Source organism: Gouania willdenowi, chromosome 11, assembly GCF_900634775.1.
Source record: "Gouania willdenowi chromosome 11, fGouWil2.1, whole genome shotgun sequence".
Taxonomy (NCBI): Eukaryota; Metazoa; Chordata; class Actinopteri; order Blenniiformes; family Gobiesocidae; genus Gouania; species Gouania willdenowi.
Window position 1 is genome coordinate 3,178,344 of NC_041054.1, and position 26,734 is coordinate 3,205,077.

Sequence of the window (26,734 nt, forward strand, 5' to 3'; positions counted from 1 at the left end):
CTGCAGCCTGTGCATGTGCAGCGCTGCTCTTATACTGCACTGTGAAAAAAACCACCTCCTGCTTTAAGCTTCTCACGCCTGTAAACAAAATGCAATTTTGCATTTCCTGTCGTCTAGACACAAACGAGGAAAATCTGTAGCCGTGCTTATTGTGACATCTGTGCAGGGAAAAGAAGGAAAGCTCCAGAAAGGGTCAAATCGTAGGTTTGTGCACGTGAAGAAGTCTTTCCACCGGAGATAAAGCTAACGTAAAAATGTGATGTGAAATATAAAGGAATGCAACTTGTTAAATATTTATGTTTACATAAAAATACTGTTTAAAAAGGTTCCGACTGCCGTGCTTAAACTCCCTCATCTCATTTTTATCAGATTCAGAAGCTTTATTTTTACCCTGATCTGCAATTTTAAGGCATAAGTGAGCAGCATAAAAAAATTAATTAGAAAAAGGACAAGACAATATTTACATAATAAATACACAGTAACTATACAAGTTCAACCATTTTTTTAGATTAGTTGCCCATCTCTGGTATAAACCATCATTATTTCTACCAAAGAGTAGCATTATCACCTGTGTTTACTTATTTGAACTAACGATAGAGCTTTCACCATGGAAGATTAGATCAAATCCGGATCAATACAATGTTTCTGGATCCTTTGGAAAAATCTAAAATATCCTAGTTCTGATCATTAGTTGGAAAATGACCAATATTTATGAAATTATGTTCAGTTATGGCAGATTATCTCTTTAATGACTCCACCAAGAATCATCCGGATCGGATCCAGATTGCTCATTTCATCGAGATATTTCAGGGGAAAAATTGGGGGCTGTCCATACATTTGAACATACTGTATCGTTATTAATGGGGATAGAAATGTCTTGATGATCAGAACCACTGATCCAGAAAACTGCCAATATCTTAATAATAATAATACATTTTATTTAGTGACACCACACAAACTATCCAGTTAAAACATCATACTAGGGATGTAACGATTCACTCAACTCCCGATACGATTCGATTCACGATACTGGGTTCACGATATGATTTTCTCACGATTTATTTTAAAAAATGGGACTGTAGACAAACGATGACTGAAAAATATTCCTTTTTTTTTTTTGGGAAAAAAACTAGAAAATGCTGTACTATTTTCCTTTTATTTTTCATTGTCAAAAGAATTCCTTGATAAACTATTCAAAACAATACAATTTCACCAAAAATAAATCTTGAATGAAATAAATAAAGGAATAAAACAAATGAAGAAGCCTATTAATTTAAATTCTGGTTCTATAATAAACAATGCAAAACTGCATAAAAGTTCTTTTTCTTTTTAAAAGTGCAACTGAAAATGTATTTTGTGCCTTAATAATTGGACTTTAAAAAAAAAAACCCGTCATTGCACTGATTTACGTCATATTTGTTTGGACCAGCAGAGGGCGCTGGTAACCCAGTGGTCGGTTGGCATGCAGATATCTTGCAGTGAAGAAGAGAAGCTACGCTAGCAGACAGAGCTAATAGAAAAACGTGACTTTTACAGATATTCAAGTGATATTACAGATATTCTTTCAGTGCTAAAGGGGTAATGAATCATTTATTAACATATTTAAGAGTAGAAGGCGGCCAGAAAGAAAGTATTAGCAGACTCCGCCCGCCGCCTACACTTGTGGATAGTGGTTAAAAAAAAGTACTGCGATTCAATTTTCAGAAAATTGATGTCAACCGTGATATCTATGAATCGATTTTTAACTGCCTTACGATTAATCGTTACATCGCTACATCATACATTAAATTCATAACTTTATATATTTCAGCTTTACATATCTCTCCAAATTAAACTCCCTGATAAACAAGTTTTTCCCGCAAACTCTCTTCTCACAAAATTTCAAAAATTGCATCACAAGTTTTAAGAAAAGTTGCAAATTCAAGGATTCTTGAATCCTGGAGGGAATGAAACTGTTCCTTATTGTTGTACAGTCAGGATAATGTAATGTCTCTTTTCCCCCAATACTTTACTTTTTTCTGATGCTTCCCTACTTCAGATCAAACTGAGTTGTATGCACACATGCATGAAAATGTATCATTGATATTTATTAGATCACACACGACTACATAATATTTTTATGATCAGTGAACATATGAACAGGATCTCCACAAATTACAGATTAAAAGAAAAATGAAATTCACAAAAAAACCGTTTTTGATTTGAAGTTATTTTTTAGTTTTTAAGTAAAAATGAATTAAACTGAGTATTCTTGACTGTGTGTGTCAGCTTGTTGACGTGCTCTCGCTGCACCCTCAGTGGACTTTAGTGGACGTTAACTCCTCCGTCAATAAAACTGAGCTTCACTTTTTTCCCTCCCTGCACAGGGGACAGTGAACGCGTCGTGCCTTTGAAGTGCAGCCCGTTTCATTTGTCTCTGTGCAGCTGAGACTTTGAATCAAAGAGCCTCCATTGATTCAATCACACCATCGACTGGGGCCACTTCAGGGGCCGACTCAGACGATCCATAGGCAGCCAAGCGCATTCACGCTGCAGACGCACACTGCAATCATAGCTAAACAAGTGAGGAGATCAGCTTCTATCAGACTCAGATGTGTTATGAAGTGTTGGAGAATCGATCGACACACACACACACACACACACACACACACACACACACGGCGTGTCCATCGACCCCGAGAGACATAACTGTATCGACGAGCACATTAGAGAGATAATTGTTCCTCTGTCATCCAACTGCCAGTATGTGTATGTGTGTGTGTGTGTGTGTGTGTGTGTGTGTGTGTGTGTGTGTGCGCGAGTCTATCTGCACTTGTTATGAAATTGATGAAGTCTTTAATGTCATCGTCACGTGCAAACCTCACACACTTTCTGCGAAGTCACTCCAGGTATTCACTCGTCACATCCTGACAATCCTGGCTCCTCCTACCCTATAAGAATGTGAGCTCCTCCCTCTTAAGCTACTTCACAGCTAAAGCAAACACTGCGGTTTAATATAGAATATATTTATTATACTTTATTGTCATACACTGTATGTAAAGCTACATAAACTAAATGTGTTCTCTGCATTTAACCCCTCCCTGAGGAGCAGTGGGCAGCCATGGTGTAGAACCCAGGGAGCAGTTCCATTTTTAGTACCCGTTATATCGCCTCGTATCATCTTTGACTTAATCTGACGTGTTTGTGACACAATGCGATGCAGCGGTTGGACAAAACAAATGATTATCACCTTAAATGCACTTTTCCTGTAGTTAATAGAGATGAGGAGGAGAGGAAAGTGACTAACAGCTTAACACTGGTGAGTGTTTGAAGCAGCTGACTGACTGCTGCTGGATGAACACACACAGCGCTGAGACGGACTCACAATCACAATAGCCGCTTAAATATCCATGTGTTTTACTGCAGTTTTTTGCCTGAAAACAATAACAACAGTGTGTAAATAGCAAAAAGAAAATTGCTTTGGTGATCACTGATCTTCCTCGCAAGAGCAAGGCATTAAATCAGCGTCTACAGACACGCCCACTCATGAATATGCATAAGTAGGCCCAAAAACAGCCTGTTTATAGAACTGCTCAGAAAGGGAATTTTCAGAGGCTAAAATGCTGGAAAAGTTTGGGAAAATAAACCTCAAATACTATGTTGTTGGGGTTCTTAGAACAAATAGAGATTTAAAGAATTCAGTCATTTTGTAAATAAGTGGAAAGAAACAGTATTTAGTGCAGTGGTTCACAGCCTTTTTTGGGTCGTGACCCCATTTTGATAGAGAATTTCTGCCGACTCCAAAGACACTTTTTTTCTAGAACTAGTTTTTGATCATGTTTGAGCTCAGATTTAAAAAAAAAAAAATACTGCATTTTAGTTTAACTAGATTTTTATTTCACATAGTGAAAGTATAGAAATACAGTTGTTTAAGATTTTGTGTTGTTTTAATAAAAAAAATAATAATAATAAATAAAAAATTTCAAAAATCTATTTTAATTTTTCAGAAATTTCAGGTGACAACATTTAAACTCCAGGCGACGGAGAGGTTGAATAACACTGATTGAGGTTTAAACACTAACACTAAAAATTCTGGTTGGGCTAATTCTGATGATTAAACATTATTCTTGATAAACAGATAAAACATTTAAAAAAAATGAAGTTTTGAATGTCTTCGTTGTTCACAGATTTACCCACGTGCAAACCTCACACACTTTCTGTGATGTCACTGCAGGTACTCACTCATCACATTTGTTATGTAAAGCTGAATATTGTGTGTGTCCAAGCATCTCACAGTAAATCAACATGAACCTGAAACATCAGTGTGTACGGTGGTCCTCATAAGTCACATAAACCTGACACAGTCCTCACAAGTGACTTTAAAATCAGGTTTGAACAAAATAAATCCAAGGCCAAAAGTCTCAGAAATGCAGGACACGTCCTGATGTGTGTGTGTGTGTGTGTGTGTGTGTGTGTTTTGTTGCTCAATTGTATGTCTTGAGTCATTATTGGACTTCTGTAATTTTGTGGGTTTTTTTAGAGCTCTTTGGTGTATTTTTTGAGTGCTTTTAAATACTTTATTTTGCTTATTGTGTATTTATCTTATTTTCTTGTTTTGTGTGTTTTTGTAGTAATTTTGCTTATTTTTCGTTGATTTGTGTGTTTTTGGAGTCATTTTGTTTTTGCTTTTTTTTGTTGTTTTGTATGTTTTTTGAGTTATTTTGTGCATTTTTTTGAAGTTATTTTACCCATCTTTTTGTTAATTATTTTGAAGTAATTTCAGTATTTTTGTTTGTTTTTGTGATTCCTACTCGAGAGCTTTACAACCACATTAATGGATGGTTTCCTGTGTTCATGTCACTTCAGCTTCTTTTGACGCCAGACAATCACAAATCAGCAGGAAGCAGAGAAAAAAATCAGAAAGAACTTTATTTTAAAAACGTGATATGTGTGCTCAGGAATCCCTTCATTCCCTCTCGTTAATGAAAATACAGCCTTGGGAAAACTTTGGCTTATTATTGGACGTCCACTCTAAGTATTACCAAACAATCCAATGTTGTGCTCCAATAGAAACCTGTGAAAGCTCCTCCTGAAGGGGATGGGGGGGTGGGGGTGGGGGGACGAGGACAAAGCTTTGTGCGAGGCCGTACATCTGTGAGTTTTAGAAACAAAGCTTTGTTTGTCAGCCTCCATCACTTGTGCTCATGAAAGCAGACTCTTACTTGAAAAACTTTCTCTTTCTTTCAGAGGATGAGGAGGGCGGAGGAGGTGGGGGTGGAGGTGGGGGGGGGGGGACGGGGGCAGAAACACTCTAAACCTACATCCTGGTATAAATTTGCAAAACGCAATACAGGCCTGATTGTGTGGAGCGGACGCAGGATGCATACAAATAGATCCCCTTCTGAAATGTCCTCTTGCCTGCATGGCTCAGTGGCTAATGTACAATAAATCAACAAAAGAGGGCTTTAATAGCTGCCCCGGCCTGCTGTTATTTTATCTTTTTACTGTATTTAATTGGAAGTTTTCCCTGAAACCCAACACCGCGCTTTTCAAACGACTTTTCCCCCAAATCTAAGAGGAGATTGATAAGAATTTGTCTCCCTCCTTCTCCTCGACGTTTTTTCCCACTTCTTCGCCTTTCAGAGGGGAGCGGGTTTGAGCCGAAGGGAGACTAAAGTTACAAGTGTGTGGCATTTGGTGGAAGGGGGAATGAAATCGGAGGCTGGGGTGGGACGGATAAGGGCAGGCTGGGAAAAAGGGAAGTTGGCAGTGGTGGCGGGTCGACGGCCTCCGAGCCGAACCCGCTGCACCAGGTGTCCACTTAATTCAAATGATACTATTATTCATAGACAGGGGACGAGTATTGAAGCAAACCCCCCCCCACACCCCACCCTCTGCAAATCATTTGCAACTGAATACAGATATAATCCTGGAAATATAAGTCTCCATTAAGGCTATCCCATTTAGCAAACAAGGCTCCCATTGTGCAACATGTTGTGTGTATAAATCACAGTCTGGGGGTGGGGGGGGGAGGGGTGGAGGGAGTAAAAAACAGTCCAAAGTGAGATCGGAGAATGTCACACGCCAATCAGGAGCTCACGATGGCGTTTGTGTTACAGTTCAGATAGCGCTGCTCGATTATAGAAAAAATAATAATCACGATTAGGGCTGTCACTTTAACGCGTTAATGGTGATTCATTAATTACAGGAAAAAATAACACGCTAAAAAAAACTAACGCCATTAATCGCTTTTTTTTATAGCACTCAAAACAGCGCGGAACCTTTCTCATTTCAAGAGTTCCCGGTGTAACAATAACACTGATGCACAGGCTACAATACAAGACGTGAAACTACCCTGAGACGACCGAGCTTCTCAACTTCGTTTGTGTTATTTTTGGCTTATAAAAACACCGCCAGCACCACAATGCTAAATATGTAGCAGCTAGCACAGACAGCTAGTGCAGACACTCGGACAGTGCTAACTGCTACATGCTCTGAGCACGCCATGTTGTCAAAACTGGACAAGATGACAGGGTTCAGAGCCAAAATTAATTAGTCCTGATGTTTTATTTCATTTGTATTTCTATTATTTGGAGATTGACTAAAGCACACATCAATATGACACGTAGCCCTATGTAAATGTCTACGTCTGCATCTGTTCAAGTCTGTTAAAAACAATAAATTACTTTATAAAGACACTTTGTTATATACCAATCATTTGATCGGCCACAATAATGTGATTTAAATTAAAATACCTCAGGTTGAGGGCGTTTCTCAGCAATTTTTATGTGCGATTAAAAAATAGATTAGTTACTTACAGAGCATAATTAATTAATCGCGGCATTTATTAATCTCCTGACAGAACTAATTATTTTAGTCATAATTGAAATCACAATTATTTGTCAACCAAAAAGTTATTTATTTTTTGTACAAAACAATGTAAAATATAATCTTTAAACGTGAAAAAAATCCTTCAAATGCTAAAATCAAGTATGTTAACTTTTGCACAAAACGAAACACTTGTTGCACGTGACGTGTCTTTGCTTTACGTCTTCGTTATCAAACCCGATTAAACAACTCAAGGTTAGCATTAGTAATCGATGTGTGCCAAGATTTATTATTTTTAGATGTCCGAAATCATGGAAGTTTTTTTTATTTAGCAAATATAACTAATTATGTAAAATATGTATTTATTTATTTATTTATTTTATTATTTTTTCTTGATTGTTATTTTTGTAATCATTGGGTGTAATAATTGAAATCATAATCAAATTTCAATTAAATTTCAAATTTTAATTGCACAGAAAAATAATTAAAATATTCTTCACAGCTTTGTTATGACAGTCTGTCAGGGTTCCTACACCTTCAGTCAAATTAAATTCAAGACTTTTTAAGACTTTTTAATGCCATTTGAAATTTTTTTTAAAACCGATTTCACAGTAAACAAAATGGGGGGGGGTGGGGTGGGGGGGGGGGGTGAATGCCACATCAATTACATAGGGTTGTGGTCAAATTTTTCCAGTGTCTAGTGGAGACGTGCAACTGGCTAACCCTAAAGTAAACACACAAAGAAACACAAAAATACACCAAAAAAACCAGACTAAAATAATCAGAATCATCAAGATGAAGACAAAAATAGCCAGAAATCTATAAAAACAACAATACAAAAAATAAAAAAGCCATTAATCATGAGCAGGCAATTTTTTTAAAATTTACATTTCCCCATATTGTTAAAAGTTGCTACAACCATGATGCACATCTGCACATCTGTCCCACTGCAACCACGTCACTGTTTTGTAGTTGTTCTGCTGTCGTGATTGCGCAATGTTACAGTAAATTATATATATATTTTTTAAAAACAAATGTTACCGTTTCTTTTGAAACGTGAGATTGTAATTACAATCATAAAATCATACTTATTATGTGTTAAAATTTAAGACTTTTGAAACATTGATTTAAGATATTCTCATGACAATTAAAGCCTTTTAAGACTTTTTAAGGATCTGCAGGAATCCAGGTCTGTGTTTTATATTCGCTTTTATTCACAGAGTCTTTCTAAGTGTGGAAGGAAACCCAAAGACGACGATTAATGTACCGTCTTTCTCTGACGCCGGATCAGTCCCACATGGTTTGGTTAGCTTAGCATGTAGCATCTCTATCTGAGCAGGGTGTAAGGGTTAAGGGGCGGGGCTATTGTATTGGGTCAGCTAATTGGTTAAAATTGTTTAACCAGGCTAATATATCAGCAAACAAATTCTCAGACTGACAAGCGTCACAATTTTTTATCAAGAAATTAGGAAAAAAAAGTCAAATGAATTTATTTGAAATGATTTAACACTTTATATTAATGTGTACAGTACGTATTCATGATTCTAAAGTAGAAATGTGCAAAAGCTGTGTTAGTTGAATATATTTGTGATGACGAGCTGCTGCTGCTGTCGTGTTCTTTTGAACATTCCTGGTGGTACATAGTGGTGTAAGTTACAGGTTTCATAATGATACGATTCGATACAATATCGATTCTTTGAACAACGATACAATATTTGCAGATACCACAAAGTCCGCCATAGCCTTCAATTTACGACACTATTATATATCATTTAATAAGGCTGGGTGATATGGACCAAAGCTCCATCCTTCCATTTTCAGACCTGCTTGTTCCTTTTTTCAGGGTTGAGGGGGGACCAAAAAATCATTATTTTTCAAAATGCCAATATACGATATAAATATTTTTAATTAAAATAAAGTCTCCCCAGAAAAACTCTTCAGGGTTAAATTTGCTGATGAAAAATGCAACACAGGCACATTTATTAACAAACAGCTGCACAGTATGTGACACTTTTGGCTTTTTTCTCCTCTAAGGGACAGCACGTGTGAGTGAGTTCTGTAGTGTGACTTGTTTAGGGGAAAGGTCTGGGTTAGGACGCACTCAGTGATCCATATAACTGTGATTTTCATGCAGTTATGAGAAGCAGTGAAAGCAGCGACTCCTACAATGAGAATTTTAGTACAAAATAGGATATAAAAAAATAATATAGATGCGATATTGTACTTTTCTATATCGCCAAAATAGAAAACTTGATAAATCTTGAATCTCAATATATTGCCCAGCCCTACCATTTAACACAGTTATGTTTCACTTAAACCTGGATAAAAATACCAAGAAGTTTGACAACTTTATTGCAGAAAAGTTTAATATTTAATTTAATTATTTATTTTTTAAGAAATAAAGACCTGTGCCATGTTTAACTAATGATGTTGATGGATGGTTTGAGTGTCCTTGGTTTGATTGGATTACTGCTTAATCAATCAATGTATCGATCCAGATCGATGGATTGTTGTTACACACCTACAGTTCAGTGGTAAACAGGGATGGACTGGTCATCTGACACACTGGGCATCTTCCCAGTTGGCTGTGGACCCAAAGTGGTCCGGTCTGCTATGTTTTTTTTTTTTTTTTTTGGACGAGCGAATGGAGGTAGACATGGTAACAGGGGGCCAAAAATGGTCTAAAGGTGGCAAAAATGTGGCAAGAAACGAGTGAAAAGTGACGAAAATGGACCAAAAGCAGTCGAGAGTGGGCAAATAATGGGCAAATAACGAGGAACCAGGTGGTATGTAATGGCAAAGGGTTGCTTAAATGGGCAAAATGTGGCAAACAAGAGTGAAAAGGGCAAAAATATGAAACAAAAAGCAACAAAATGTAGGGATTAAAGGAAGTGTAGTAGTATTATTGGAGAATAAATGGCAAAAAAACTTAAGAAAGGACAAAAAATTTGATAAAAGTGTCAAAAAGAATTTGCAAAAATGGATAAAAAATTGGAAAAAAAGGGGATATTTATTGGCAAAAGGAGCTAAAGTCTGAAAAAAGTGCAAAACTTGGACAAAGAAAGTTGCAAAATGACCAAAAAAATAGGTTAAAAAAAAAGAAGGTTTTTATAGCTCAAGCACTTTCATTCAGTTTAACTTTTATACTGAAGAACTTTTTATTCTGATAGAGTTTAACTGTATCTTATGTTGTTTTTATGATAACTGTGTCTATTTGGCTTCAATCTTTGAAGTGTACTTGAATGTTGTTGGGAGGGTCATGTACAAATGTACAATTCTGTTGTACTTTGTGCAATGACAATAAAATGTTTCTATTCTATTCTTTTAAGGTTTCCTGGTGAAAAAATAATTAAAATTAAGAAATAAAGAGCCACAAGTTGAGCATCATCGACTTAATAAAGGCTTCTACGTGGTGTCACTGATAATGTGGGGGGCAGGCCTGAGTTTTTGTCCCAGTCCACCCCTGCTGGTGGTAAAACTTTAGCCTCAGAAAACAAGGGATGCATTTCTGGATGCAGCAGGAAGAGTGAGTGGTGTACAACGTGAAAGTTGATCATAAACGCACCAAATTCTGATAAAGGTGTCCTCATGAAGGAGGTCTTAAACCTGCAGGATTAATAAGGAATACATGGGATATCATGGTCATTTATTTTCATTTCTTCATTTGAAAAAATACTATACTTTAAAAGCCAAATGTCTTTAATTTTTAACATTTACCAAATAATTCGCTAACGTGAGTCCACAAATCCAGTTTCACTCGCTAAAAAAAAACAAAAAAAAACACAGTATTTCACTTTAGTTTTCTCTTCACTCAGGAATCCCAGGGTGGGTCTAATCCTTCAGAGGAGCGTTTGATGGACTCGTCCAATCATTCCTCACAAAGACCAGAACAAGGTGCTTTTTTTTTTTTGGCCTGAGAAACGAGGTGAGCCTCACTCAATCAGGCTGTTGATGACTTTCCTTTTCATCGTCTCAGTGACAACAGCAGAAAAGTCTGATGAGAGTTAAATTAAAGAATCTTAGTTTAATCGTCCCCATGACGTCACACAACATCCCACGATACGTGCAAAATTGGTTTTATTTCCTATATAAACAATTTGGACAAAATCTTGAAATTTGAGTATATACACAACCCGCTACATAATATATAATGTAAATTTTTTCAATGATTAGGTGCTTTATATCGCAGTGATTCAAATGCAACAATCCAGAAAACATCAATACTAATACAACTTTAAAATTGTAATAATAATAAATGAAAATATAGATAGATAGATAGATAGATAGATAGATAGATAGATAGATAGATAGATAGATAGATAGATAGATAGATAGATAGATAGATAGATAGATAGATAGATAGATAGATAGATAGATAGATAGATAGAGCTTTTTAATGTAATTTTACAAAGTTACAAAGTCCTGTCTCCTCATGACTGTTCTTCAATGTTCATGTCTGTGTTCAACCACCTTCAGCTACAGTGGGGGTCCCCGGTCTCTGGAACCTTTATTTTGGGGGTCACGGGCTGAAAAGGTTGAGAACCACTTGCTCTAAGTTAATATACTGTCGATGCGATAAGTTATATAAACATGCAAAAGTTCTTTTTACTATTTAGTTGTTTTTTTAAGTAAACAAATCCAATTAAAGATGGTTCAGATCAGCTGATTAAAAAGCCTCGACATGTTTTGATCGACGTGATAATAATAAAGCGTAATAAAGCCTCTTATTTTTTCATGAGCACTTTTCCAGAGTCCTCCGTGTCTCCTCACTGACGTTCCCATGACCCGTCACAATACAGTGATGATGTATTCAAGCAGTGATGTATGAAATTCAGGCAAATAAAAACCTTTGTCCTCCCACACTGGCTAATTATTTGACAGATTGGCGTCCTGTTGTGTGTGGATACTGTGAGGGGAAACCCTTCCCCACCAACCCCCTCCTAATAAAGAGCCCAGTGGCAGATTCCTCTATAGGCTCCCTTTTCTGCTCTTTGTTTGGAGATTACATTTTTTCACCACATTTTGGGGCTGACAAACAGGGAGGGGCCAGGACAGCAGTCAGTGGTGCTTTAAAAAGATTTTCTCAAGCAGAAATATTTAATCTTCTCAGGGAAAATAAAGCTGAGAGGTGGAAAAAAAAAAAAAAAAAAAAAAGAGGACAAAAAGAAGCTAATCATCCACAGCCCCCCCGCCCCTTTTCTTACAGCCACTCCCCCTCAGTCCCATCAGTGCCCCCAAAAACAAGTGAGACAAAGATTATGTAAGATGCATAGAATACATCTGCATGTCTAATTATGACAGGAGCTGAAATGTGGCGGCCATTTTTTGGTGTATGTATCTGTTATTACCGTGTTATTCAACAAATAAAATAATGCAAATATCCGTTAAGTGGCAAACTATGTTCGGTTTATCTGTTGCTTCCTGCAGCATTTGGTTTTTGAATTCCTGAGTTCTGTGCAACATGTTTGTGATGTTCCAAAGGTTTCTGAAGCACTCTGAGCTAAGTTTAAAAAGCCTTTATTAAGGTTTAGGCTTTAGAAACATTAAAAATGTGTTTCAGCCAACATGGCCTTCGTCAGGGCAGGTGTACTTTGTATTCACATCTGCAGCTTATAATGAATCAGAAACAAGTAACACATTTTTTTTACACAAATACATGTCACAATAAGAAAAATATACCAACTTGAAGAAAAAAAAATTGAATTAAATTAAATAGCCAAAAATGTATTATTCCATGTAATAATAATTATTCCAGGTAAACCTTTTTCAGAAAATTTACTTTAATCTCCAGACATGTTTTGGCTGACATCTGTCAGTCTTCCTCAGAGGCATCTACTGATCACTTTGATGTGTCTATCCTGAAAGAAGTCATCTGAATAAATGAAACCTTGACATATGAATGTCAAAAAGTTGACCCTTGGAAATGCCCAAAATTTAAATAGCGTAATAAAAATTGGTAATGGAAACACCTGAATTTCATGAGAAGGAAGCGCTATGGAAACACTTTTTCTTCAAATACACCTTACAGAACGTGACGTACCTGGTCACATGACCACTTCACTCTGAGAAAACATGTTGCGGTACGTGTAGACAGAAGAGGAGACTGGGACATTTCTTAGAATTAGACTTGAAAATGATTACTGCCACATTAGACGTGAAACAACAAAGAAACACAGAGCATTATAAGGAGGTTTGGAGCGTCCGTCTTCCTGCGACGAAGTCTCACGAGATGAGAGTTGCGAGGCTCCTTCCCAAAACAATGTTCAATGGAAACACGTTCAATGCGCAATTATACTTTGTCGATATTTAGAAATCTTGATTTCATTTTGCAAAAATCTGTAATGGAAACCCAGCCACTGATAACAAAAGCATCAACTTAATTAATGAAGCTAATGAACCGGAAAAGCTCCCACATCACATCAGGATGTAAATTAATAAAGAAATAAATCTGTCTTTCCACTCCAGACATCATAGCTGACACAGTCCGTGCAATGAGTGTGTTTCCATCTGATTCTAACAGACCACATTCACCTGACATCCCTCATCTAAAGGTACAGGTGACCACCACACCAGAGCTGGTTGGTTGATGAATCACCAGAGGTTAATTAATGGAATGAAGAAAAGTCAGCGGAACAATCAGATGATTGAACTGATTTACTCTCACGGTTCAGCCAGAGTCCATTAAACCCCGACAGAGTCACCACAAACTGGGTGTGAATGGTTTCACTCCCATCAGGTAAACATTAACCCCACAGAATAATAGATCAACCATACGTGCACGTGTTGGACTTTCTGGTTTCCTTGTGTTCTCAGACTCAGACATTATATAAATGTCATTAATCGTCCCAGATCTGACTGTAAGCAGCACAATTTAGGGACAGTATCGATAGAATCATGAAACACGGGACGTGATGTTAAACTGTCCTTTGTGCCAGAAAACGATAGTCACATGATGTTGTTTGAAAGTAGCGTGGGAGCTGTGTCTCAGAAGAAGGATGTACATTTGGGACACATATGATCATAACATATTATGGGTATTGTATCATCTATGAATTAATTTAGATAATTAGCAGCAAAACACTGATTTATTTTTTATTTTTTTGCATCAATACATCAAACAAATGTGCACTTTCAGTCATTTATCTAGTGTTTAATTTAGTTATTTACCTAATCATATCACCAAGTTAATTGCTGTAATTCTTTATTGCCTGAAGTTATGTCACCATTGATTTGGTTTCTTCCATAATTTTAAAACACTGTCTTTAATGATGATATCTGCACTTCTTCCAGTCCACTGTATGTCTAATACAGCTCTTCTTGGTTGGGATTCTGTCGCTGTTGAGCCGAGCCCAGACCGGCCTCATGCATCACAACCTGTCCGTGACTAATACCTCCGACTCCACTTTTGGACACAACCTTGATGCTGCAGCTCCCCGAGTTTATCCTCGCGGCATCTGGCTGTGAGCTGGAGTGGAAAAAGTGTCTGCGGGGTGCCGCCGCCCCTCAAAAATCTCACTGCACTCAAACCAGGCCGTAGATATCTTCTGTGATACTCAGAAGTCCTCACATGTTCAACACAAAGAGAACGAGTTTGGTGAAAGTGATGCAAAGAGGGACGAGAGACTCCAATCAAAGGTGATTAGGAGTTTTCCCAGCAGGCCTCTGTGATTTATCATGCACATATTGTCCCAATTAGCACGAATACGGCGACGACGCAGGCTGCTTGACCTTCTCACACCCTCCTCATTTGTATCGTGTCAAAGAGAAAACATCTCCTAAATCACCGCTCGGACTCTCACGCTGTTTAAATCCATGATCTCAAAGACACAGAAAAGACGTGAACGTTTGGATAATCACAGCATGCCCACATTCACTCAGTCGCTCTGTCTGCACCGAAACAAGAAGTGTTGAATATAACGTAACATATTTACATTTGTTTTGTAATTATTTATAGGAAATCTTCACATTTACGGAACAAACATACAAATCACTATATACAGATTTACCAACAGTTCAGTATGGTCATAATAACTCCATAGGCAGAGTTTGAGATGGCAAGGGGACAAAAAACAAAACAGAATTAAATATATAGAACGTCTCAAGATTTGCGCCAACCACAATGTGTTTAACATGTACAATAATGCAAAAAAATTTTAGCAACATAATTGATAAAGTTAACAACACAAATTTGCGCCTACGCAAATGTTGCAAATTCATGATAAATTCTGGCCAACGGCCGCTTTCTGCTTCATTTTTGCTGCAGTACCATGTACAGTATGAACTGCTGGCCACAGTTTTGCTTCACCATTTACAGAGTGAAGAAGAATTTTGCAACAGGAGAAGAACACACATAAAGATTAGTCACATGACTCGAGCGTTACAAAATAACTTGTATTAGAACAACAAATGTAAAAGAACAAGAAATTAATCAATATATATTTTGCACAGTCACTGTGTTTTTTGGCACTTAAAATATGTGTATGTTGTATTATGAACTGTATTTTTTTCGAATGCATTTGGGAAACTGTAAGGAAAACTTTTGACCACTGCATATGAATAATTCCTATATCTAAAACTTTGAACCAAAATCCTTTTCTAAACCAGTGGTCCTCACCTTAATGGCTTGAAGCCCCTCTACATGTGTCAAAGCATCTGTGCTATGATAAAGGCTTTGATGTTTCTCCATGCAGCCCTATGCATCGCTGCTTGTTGCCAACACTTTAAGGCTATTCCTCATGATTTCATGTTTCTTTTTGTCACATCCTTATACCTAAGAATGGGTCAACCTTGGTTATGTTTACCTTCACAGAGCTGAGAAAACAACAGTTGCCATGGAAGTCTTTCATTTTCTGTTCTGCGTACATGGCCTAGCCATCTGGGACCATCTATGGATGGTAGATCAGCACAATGCAGGATTGCTAAGTTTGTAACTTTGTCATGGAGCTTCTTGGTCTGACAGCAGTATTAGTCTCTGCACCATGTTCATTTCAACCACATGCACCAAAAGAATAAAGTGACTGGCTACAAATATTGTAATGCAAAAATGAACACCAAATATAGTTCTTGCAATGTCTGTACTGCTGTGTATAGCAGACACATGGCATTTTCAGAGTAAACACAAGTGAGAATGTTATATGAACAAACTCTACCCGTTGCCTTTAAAGATGAAGCCACTTTCCGTCAGCAGAGGAGGTATAAACAGAGGCTGTGAGCACATACTCCCTGCTTAACTCTGTGTGGGCAAGGCATGGAGGACCCCCACCATCCTTCAGGTGGGTTTGGACTAGGAAACAAATACAACAGGGGGCTCGCCCCTTTTTAAACACATTGTCAAAAGAATGCATTTGTTTTCATGGCAACAGACGAGTCCTTTGATGTGAGCAGCTTGGTTTTGAAGTGGAATCTGCATAAAACCTCAATAGATATGAATAAAAAACATGTTCCTGGAAACATTGAGTATATTCAAAAAGTATGAAACTTAGAAAGACGTCCAAAAGCGGAGCATTAATCTGGTGAATTTTGGATTCGACAATAATCATTAAAATGACCAAAAACTGTAGAAGTTACACCTGGAAAAACTCAGGGTTCTCAGATCTCAGAGTTTTAATGCACTCATTGACAAGTCAATCTCGGTCATTTATGTTTCAATGAGATGCTTTTAAATCAAACTCTGCTTTACAGACTTCTCAAAACCTAAACATTTACCCTGATTCAGTCGTTTGGAGATTTTTAATGCAACTACATATTTTTGCCACTAGGCCTAATCACGTCAAAAGGTTTTTTATTTCGTCCACAGATAATTTTACTTTATTTTTGGAAACTTGGAAAAGTTGAAAATGACTGAATGTTGAAGCTGATTGGATATTCAGAGCTGAGCTCAGCAGTTTTGGATCATCTGTAAAGTCGATAAGTGTAGTTTTATTTCTGTTTGGTGAGGATGATGATCCTCCAGTCAACATGCTGATTGAAATGAACCTCTGAATGGTTTATATTCATGCTAATAGTTAGTGTGTGTGTGGGTCTGTGTGTATGTGTGTGTGGGTCAATCTTTGAAGGGACCACATGGAAATGAGACCCATTCATCTCCCACCCGCTGCCCCCCCTGTGACTGGCATATGGTGTGGCATTGTCCTTGGCCGCCGAGCCAGAAGTGATGCAATTTGTTGGCATGTCCCGTCATTTCACAAACTACCCATCCCATTGAGGCCTCCGGAGAACAACAACAGCAGACACGGAAGGGCAGCCAACAGCCCGGCGTCCACGGACGCTCTGCCAAACTCGCTCAGGAGGGAAATGAGGAATAACCGCGGTTCATGCTTTCACTCGTTTGACAATATCCATTTGGCCTTTCATGTGCGAGCGATGAAATGAAAAGCTATCATGAAAAAAGCGGAGGAGGAAGAGAAATGTTAAAATAAGACCAGTTTGAATATGAGTGAAGGACATCCACGTGCTGGTTTACAACCTCTGGATCCCATCCAACAGGGAATGGTTAGAGAAACTTTAGGATACAAGGACCTGAAACGGTTCATCCACTCATATAGTAAATTAAATGTTTTTAATATTTTAATAAAACTAATGGAAAACTTGGTTTTTGTGTGATATGCATCACAACCAAGAATAGTGTTTAATGTAAGATACTGACAGAATTCAAGCATAGAGTTGCTCTGGCTTTCTGGTCAAGACTGCAAGAAGGTTATAAAGCAGAGGTGTCCAACTCATTTTAGTTCAGGGGCCAAATAGGATCTCAGGTGGGCCACAGAGGTGTGGAATCAAACAATTTCAACATAAGAGCTACTTTGTATTTCCATGTATAAATGATATTTACGAAGAAGGCACCGACAATGTCCAAGCAATAGGTGACAGGTAGCGACAAAATTTATTCAATTTTGGGAAATTTTGTCAAATAATTTAAGGCTTGAGCAGGATTTTGGAAAAATGTAGGTTTCTTCCAACAATTCAAGAGAAACTTGATTATACAAGCATGAACAAAATGGAAAACAAACAAATATTGTAGAGTTTCATTGAATTTGTCACAAATTCAATGAAACTCCACTTGAAGAATTGTAAAGTTCTACATCAAATCCGTTGAAACACTGTGGTTTTTAAAGTGTATTATTGACTACTGAGTACCCAGGGCCCAAGGCAGGGAGAGTCCCACAGAAGTCTGTTTTATATATACAGTATGTATGAAAATGCACTTTAAATTTTTACATTATTTATATTGGAATGAAGAGGACTCAGTGTGAAAATGAACTGGTTGTTAGACACAGTTTTGCACTAAAAACAATTATTCATGCTGCATCAGGGCCCTAGCTACCACCCCCTTTAAAACAGTGCAAATGGTACGACCCGCATGTGCTTCTGCTGCTGCACTGTGGCAGGTAGTCTGAACTGTAGATGTGACAAGGAGCGGGAGATAGACAGATAGCAGAAAACCATGTTTTTACTCAAGAAAGGAAAACCAGGCCAAAAACATAAGGAAATAAAGGAGAGGGAGAGAAGGTGAAATAAGGGAAAGCAACGGCTTACTCTATTATTCAGAGGTGAGCTTCAAAACACTCACATCTCTTTTAGGCAATATATTATGACATCAAATCTTAATTGGAATTTACATTAGTTAAAAAATTAATTTTGAAGACTAAACTCTGCTGCCACTAAGTCTTAAGTAGGTGTCCTGATTCTAATCATTCTATATTTACTTTTTATTAACCAGATAAAAATAGCAATATGATTAATATACTTCTACCAGCCACACGGTAAAAATATATTAGCAACCTTTCCAAGCCAATGGATTTCATAGTGGTCATTTGGTTGTTTTCATGCATATTAATATACTTGTAATATACCCATCCCTCCCCACCCCCCAAAGAAATAAAAATAAAATGAAAAATTACCAGCCGCCACTAAATTGCAGCAAAAGTATGTCACAAACACATTATTCAATAAATCACTAAAATATAGTAAAACAAATTTATAAAATACAAACAAGGGATATAGAGTTATGGTTATTGTGAAGAAAAAAAAGAAAGCTCATAATAATGCACATAACAAATGTACATTGCTGACAGTAGGGGCCCAACAACATGGTTAGTACCCAATGTGGTGCTACGCCCCTGGCTCTAAGGGTGTATACAAAGGACATAAAGTCAATAAACTCACAGTAAACACAGCTGGATTAAAGGATTCATTTGAATTGATTCATCAACAGAATTACAAAAATAAAATCATTAACCAAAGCAAACAGTCAGGACTCAAAATCTTTGGGTTTGAAACCCAGGTCGTAATAAATAAAAGGAAACGCTACTTATGTAATGTATGCTTTCATTCTGACTGTGGGGGAATTCATAAAACTCCATTAAACTGGATTAATTTAGTGACTCAGATTAACCTGCATTCAATTAATCAATCAAATTTACCAGTACTAATGTTAGCTGCATTTCCATTACCCTTGGAAATGCGCAAAATCTAAATAGCGCAATAAAAATTGGTAAAGGAAACACCTGAATTTTGAAAAAACACTCAAATATCACTAAAAGGTTTTTACGCTTTCATGAGGAGGAATTTCAGATGTTTTGATATTGAAATGTGTCGCAAAAAGCACGATGCAAATACATGTCACAGAACGTGACGCACCTGGTCATATGACCACTACACTCTGAGAAAACATGAGAAAAACAGAAGAGGAGACCGGGACATTTCTTTGCATTATAATTAAAAATGATTACTGCCACATTAGACGTGAAACAACAAAGGAATACAGAGTGCTATAAGGAAGTTTGGAGCGTCCATCTTCCTGCAGCGATGTCTCGCGGGATGAGACCAAAACAACGTTAAATGGAAACACGTTCAAAGTCAATTATACTTTGTCGACATTTATAAATATCGCTTTTATTTTATGAAAATCTGTAATGGAAACCCAGCTATTGTTCACTAACCCAGACAACTGTCTCGAAAATGACAATTTTCCTCTCAGCGAGGATGCAATCCCCGATTTGCAGTCAAGCATTCCCCAAAAGAACACGTCAAATCTCTTTATTAATCCTTCTTTTTTCAGATTGTGCGAAAGCAACACATCAGACACATAACAGCAGCGAAAAAAGCAGCAGCAGCTCCCAGCGAAGGCTCAGAATCTCCCTGTAGGGAAATCCTCTTTGTGTGGGCGGTCCCAGCCAGTTGTCTCTTTCAAAATGAAACCCTAACAGAAGGTGAGGTCAACTATGAGCAAACTCCGCACAAAAGGATGTGGAGCCTGATTTAACGTCGCACAAAGCACAAGACATGTTCTTTGAAGATTTCACCTCCTGCCTTGGTCAGCTCTGAGAGTTAATTAAACATTGGGCTGCTGGGGGTCAAGCACAGGGCTAAGCAGGAGAAGAAGAGCCTTGATTGGATAACGTACAAGTTGTTGGTTTATAGCACAAGACCTCACAAGCTAAACAAACGCAAACTAAAGCATAGAATAATACAAAATACTACACACAGCATGTTGGTTTTACTTTACACTAACTCTGGACTATAGGTGTCCCCCAAGGCTCTGTCCTAGGCACAATTTATTTACCAACATTTTACACAAATATCCACATTTTTGAATACTAGGAATTAGGAAACACATTATAATGAAAAAATATTTAGCAGGGGTGTCAAACACATTTTATTTAAGAGGCCAAATATTGACCAGTTTGATCTTCTGTGGGCTGCAGATTTGAGGAAGGAGAACGACGCACTTCTAGGAGTAAATTATACGTAAAGTATGTAAAGCACTGACAATATCCAAGGAATAAGTGACAGATACTAGTCCCTGCAGAAGCTACACTTCATTTTCCTTCATTTTATGACCAATTTTTTCAATTTATTTGGGAAAATTTTGTGAATCAATTGGAAGAAAATTGCAGGATTTTGGAACAATTGAGAGTTATTTCAACAATTTCAGATTAAAAATGACTGCTGTCATGTGATTAAAGGAAATATTGAGTTTCATTTAACTGGGTGTATTTTGAGGGATTGAGATTTCATTTTTATTTTCCCCAGCAGGCCGAATCGAATGCTGTAATAGTAAAATTACCAAAACATACATGAAAAGTAATTAAAAAAAAAGGCCGGATTTACACAGATCTCACCTCTTTGTCAACACCTTATCAATCCTGTTTTACCATACACCCAATACACAGCTATTCCTTTCTTATTTATTCTGTCTGGCTTTTATGTAGTGATTTATGATTTTTATGATTTCTATAATTTTTAGGGTTTTTAATTTTTTATTCTAATTTTAATATTTTATATTTTTAAACTGTTCCCTTCTCTGCTTCTTTATTTGATCATTTTTGTAATTATTTTATTAAATTAATTCTGTGTGCATTAGTCTCTCAACCTCTTGTCAATCACATAAGCACATTTCTGTGATTTCAATTCAATTGTAAGAAAAGTGCTATTTAAATAAAGTTTGAATGATTTATTTTCCTTCCCATACCTCCATAATGCTGCAGCACCTCAGCAGCAATCATAATTAATTTCATTTGATCTATTTATAGGTTAGCACTACATGTAGTGCAACGTTTTGCGACAACTATATGCATGTTTTATTCTTGCAGAAAAGGAAATCTTGTATTTCCTCAAACATTTGACTCATTTCATGGGTCAAAATGATAAAGCAGACCAAAGAAAAAAAAGACTATGTTTTAAACATCACCATGCCCTCACATTGCAGTATTCTCCTTAAAAAGCCACGTGCACTTGCTCACAGATCCTTCCGTCTGTCACTGGTCCTAATGTTTTGGCTGATCGGTGCATGTTTGTGATTTGTCCTACCAGTTATTAACGAGTAAATCAGACAGACGCTGAAATGGAGATTATTAATAATGTCCAAATGATTTAGAGTGGAATCAACAGAAAAATGAAGAACCGAAGCGACGCAAACACGATGACATCACTGCTTACAGTAAAGAGTCTGGATATTCTCCACCTCCTGCAGCCTGTCTCTGCTTATCAATTAGGAAATGTGTTGGCAGCCTCCACATGAAGGAGGCCTGAGTAATGCCCGTGATGTCATTGAGGAAACCCACAGCCTACGAGTCGTCAATCATCTCCAAGATGTCTCCTTTGCTCCATTGAAGCTGTTTCCACTGGTTTCTATCAATACAGGTGTGGGTTTGAAGCTGTGAGGTTTGCATGTTCTCATTATTGTGGGTGGGGACAAACGTCACTCCAACAGGAATGAGTAAATTAAATAAATAAGTACCTAATAAATCAGGTAAACATTTGAACATCAAAGGACACACGCTGGCTTGGCGCCTCCCCTTTTTGCCATGAAATTGCATTTCAAACCCTAAACTGAAATTTTCATTTGTTTCTATTAAGGATTCATTAACAGTCCACAATAAAGGAAACACGCCAATGTCATCCCTGCAGGATTTTTACTTTTAAATTCCTTGATCTTATGACCAACTACTGCATTATTTTAAGGGATTGTTTGTGAGAAGGATTTAAAAAAAATAGCTCTTTCTATAATTATTGTTGATCAACACAATAATTAACGTTTTTGCTTTTCTTCTGGATGATCCAAAGGAGGCAGTGGCTCAGTTGGTAGAGCAAGTTTCCTTCTGATTGACGTAATATGCACCACAAACTCAGTGAATATATACTGTCTAAAAACGACAAAAACCTGAAGCACACAGAGGCTAAATATTCTCCATCTTTGAAAGTTCTGAAAGTAGAATATCAACATGTGCTCATTTGATCCATAAAACTCGCAGAAGCTTATTTTAGGAGAGTTTCAGAGACCCTCCATTGTGCTACTGACTAAACTTCCAATTAACTTCAAAACAAGAGCCCTATTTACTAAAGTGTTGAATGGAAGACAAGAAGAGATGCTTTTATTTTGAAAAGTGAATGTGTGATTTTTAGCTTTTACATTCTGCAAGCAATGCATCATGGGGAGGTTGAGTATGACTAGTGTGCTCACCGTGCATACTTCAAAAATGTCCCCATACAGTATACATCCGGGTATTTATCGCATCCTCAATCGTTCCATACTATCTAATGTAAACGCACTACACACTCATTTTGACGCCAGCCCTTGGCATGAATAGTACGTTAGTATGCAATTTCAAAAACAGCCTGAGTGTCCTTGAGCAAGACACTGAACCACAGCTCAGAGTGCCTTGACCCTTGAGACCACTACATGTGTGGCATAAAACGCTATATAAGTGAAATATATTTACAGTTTAAACAAATAAAAGTTAAAATATTAGAAAGCATCTGCAATTGATAATAAATTATTACTGTAAGGATTGAGCTCGAATGTGGTGGTAGATTTGAACCAAAAAGCAGAGTTTGGACTGAGGAGCGAATATACAGAATTAAGTGAAGTCAATAGTTCTATTCAGAGCCGTATAGAGAGAGAGTTCACTCCACCTTTAAGATGTTTAAATAATCATATTGGATATTATTATTTATCAACGTATCTAAACCCATTAGCGTGTGGTGTTTTTTAATTACCCCTTTTTTAAAGAAAATTCAATGCATACTGTATACAATACATATCAACAAAAAAAGCAGATAAGCTAGCTTCTATAGTGAGGAATACAGATATTTTAAAAAAACACAAAATTGAGAACATTTACAAAAGAAAGGTGTATTTCAGTTCCGGGTGTCGGAATATGGAACAATCTAAATGATGACATCAAATATTAAGCTAAATACACAGACAACTTCACTCAAAGAAATTCACAAAATAACAAAAAAAACAAAACAGAAAATGATGCCAAAAAATCACAAAATAACAACAAAAACAGAAAATAACTCCAAAAACATATAAAAATCAGAAAATACCACATAAACAGACAAAATGACTCATTTTTAATCCAAATTAATGTTGGCCTTAACTACGTCAAAAAAGCAGGTAAGTTAGCTGTTTACACTAATTATTAATACAAATTTAAGTTAGGGAAATAAACTATTTATGGAAATACATAAACATGTATTGTATATAGGCATACATATGATGGTGTACTGTATAAATATTGTCAATCAATGCAATTATTGACGACAAATTACCAAAAATCCCAATTATGTCAATGGATTTGAATGGCCTGCCTATAACATCCGGGACAAAATTTAGTTTTACATGAATCACGTGACGATCAAGCATTTTGGACATCCATTGTCACATCTCTCTATATAAGACTCTGGTTTTTTAGGGCGCATACTGTCTTAAGAGCCAGGTTAATGGTTTTTTGTCATATATACCATCTGTTTTATCCATGTTTGTCCCTTTTTCTAATGCATCTTTATCTTATTTTCATACTCGGTGGTGGATAATTCAGGACCCTGAAGGCAACACTAGGTTATGATAATGTCACACACAATAGGACACAATGATATGACCAGGGCTCAATGCTGCCTCTCTGCATATCAAAAACCAAACCCTTTACACAGCACACAACTCATCTCATCTCCCATCTGAGGGCTCACCCGACCATTATGATTATTAAAAAGAGCTCAGAGATGATGTTTAAAAAAACCCACCTAAGCTGCAGATATGAGCTGGTAATTATCACGCTGCTGTAAATGTATTCTGTCGTGTTTCAAGTTCACTCTATTGATTTCATCGGGCTCGTCTTCCTAATAACATTTCCTTTATGTCAATCAGACCTCGTGCATTAGTCGGCAGATCTCATTTACATTCAGCCCCACAAATAGCACAACCAAACCTTTTGAAGTGGTTGAATATCTTTTATTCATCTTAGTTAACCCTTTTCTTTTTAAAAACCTGCACAGGAGATTGAATTTGGGAGCAAGGTTTGGAGGAAATCAAGAGCTGGTGGTGACTCAGGTGAAACTGAAGCAGGAACGGTCAATTTGTGAAGCACTGACACCACATACAGTACAACATTTAAATAGTTCATTAGATAGTAACTGTTTTTAGTAGGTGTGGTCATTGTTTGGTTTGTCATGAATAAACAAAACATGTTTTACATAATGACATAAGTTTAAGTATTTTTCTTATTTTGCACAAGGAATGATTACCAGTGACGTGACCACTAGGGTTGGGTCGAGACCACCAATGACAATTTCATATGTTTCTGCTGGCAAGTGTTAATTCAATTCAATTCTTTATTTGTATAAAGCAATTTACAACAAAGTCATCTCAATACGCTTGTCAAAATATAAAATTTATAATAAGAAAGAAAAAACCCAACAAGATCCACATGAACAAGCGTTTAGCCATCTAACAAAATCAACATCATAAACACCATTAAAGAAACATAAACAATTATTTAATATTGCGTCCATACTCTCCCAACAACATATATCTCATGACACGACAGCACATCTGTTGTTTGTGTTGGAAACACAAAAACACGGAGAAAATGACAACAACAACAACTCAGAACAAAGTGGAAAGTATGAAACATGTTCTGACCTTATCTTTGCTGAAGCTCTGGTAACTCAGGTGTTGGTCTCCATCTTTTAAAAGCTGTCGTTTTTCCTCAAAATTGATATTTTTGATATTTATATTTTTTTTTATTGTAATATAATTAAAACAAATAATCAAAATATCAATTTACCCTTGGGTAGGCACTGCCTACCTTGCCTACCCTGACTGCACGTCACTGATGATTACTGACATTACATCGTTTTTAGCTTTGTCTTATGTCTGCTTTAGCTAGCAGGCCAACATTAAGAAGAATTATTCTGTGTTCATTCCACTACAAAAACTAGATAAATATTGTATCGACATCAGTTATCGGCCAATCTGTAAAATATTGGCCAAACACCCAATATCGTGCACCACTAATACTGTATATATACACTCGCATATTGAAATTGTGAGTTTTCCTCGAGTCGACTTTTTTCTTCAAGGTTTAATAAGTAAATGTACCATTTAATACAAAATGCCACACAATGAGTTAAAAAAAAGTTACTTTTTAAAGAAGACTAGTTATATTTTGTTTTTATCTTTCTCAATAAAGTGATGAAAAATAGCAAAATATGAATCACATATTTTAGAACAATGAAGGTCTTAAAGAGCAAAGAAAAAATATTTTTTGTGAGTGTGAAAAGGGGACAGCAGGGGGAAATTTTAAAGTTAATATTGTCTGGATAAATAAAACTTCAACATATTATTTAAAAAAAAAAGAAAAAAATGAACTTGCTGGAATCATGAATTAAAATTAGCTGATTGTAAAGCAGCTTTTTGCAACATTTAAAACAATAAACGTTTAGAAAACGTATGTGACTTTATTTTGTTACTTTTGACCAGATTCACAGCAATATTTTTGAAAATTGTGATATTTACTTTACTCGTGAAAATGTAATGTCAAAATCTAAATATTACATTTAAATCTTAAATGTTCAATCTAAATGTTAAATCTAAATGCCACGGGTGAGCTTTTATTGTGGTACTCCCGGTGAATTTGCATATGAGCTAAGTATTTAATTTCACCTGTGACATTTAGATTTACATTTAAGATTTACATTTAGGATTTAGCCTTTAGGTTTAACATTCAGATTTATCATTTAGATTTAACACTTACATTATTATTAAAGCAAATATCACAAATTTCAGCAATATTGCTGTAAATCTGGTCAAAAGCAACATAAAATGTTCACTTATGTTTTTCATATTTGTATGTTTGTTGCTAAATGTTGCTAGAAGTAAGCAACTTTCCAATCCGCGCCCCATAGAAAACAGTCCAGTTACCGTACCGGGGCGGGGGACGAGATCGTAACCAGGAAACCCAACTGAGAGAAAGTTCTGAAGAATCTGTGATAACAATCGGTCAAGTGATAAGTGATGATAGTACACAAAGTAGCTAATCACTAATGAGGACAGGTGGGACTCAGGTTAGTGCAGTGAGCTGGAGGGGGAGGGGCTTTAGAGTGGGAGAAGATGATTGGCTGAGCAGGAAGGCAGAAGTGACAG

At 36.7% G+C, this 26,734-nt stretch overlaps 1 long non-coding RNA gene across 1 annotated transcript; it reads right to left on the minus strand.

Annotated features, from left to right (window-relative positions):
- Positions 1 to 6,912: 6,912 nt before the first annotated feature.
- On the minus strand, positions 6,913 to 24,784 carry LOC114471921 (uncharacterized). The gene is made up of 3 exons (XR_003675042.1): positions 24,770 to 24,784; positions 23,473 to 23,475; positions 6,913 to 7,022 (listed from the first exon to the last, which is right to left on the minus strand). It is a non-coding gene; the product is annotated as an uncharacterized LOC114471921 (long non-coding RNA).
- Between the last annotated feature and the right edge of the window lie 1,950 nt (positions 24,785 to 26,734).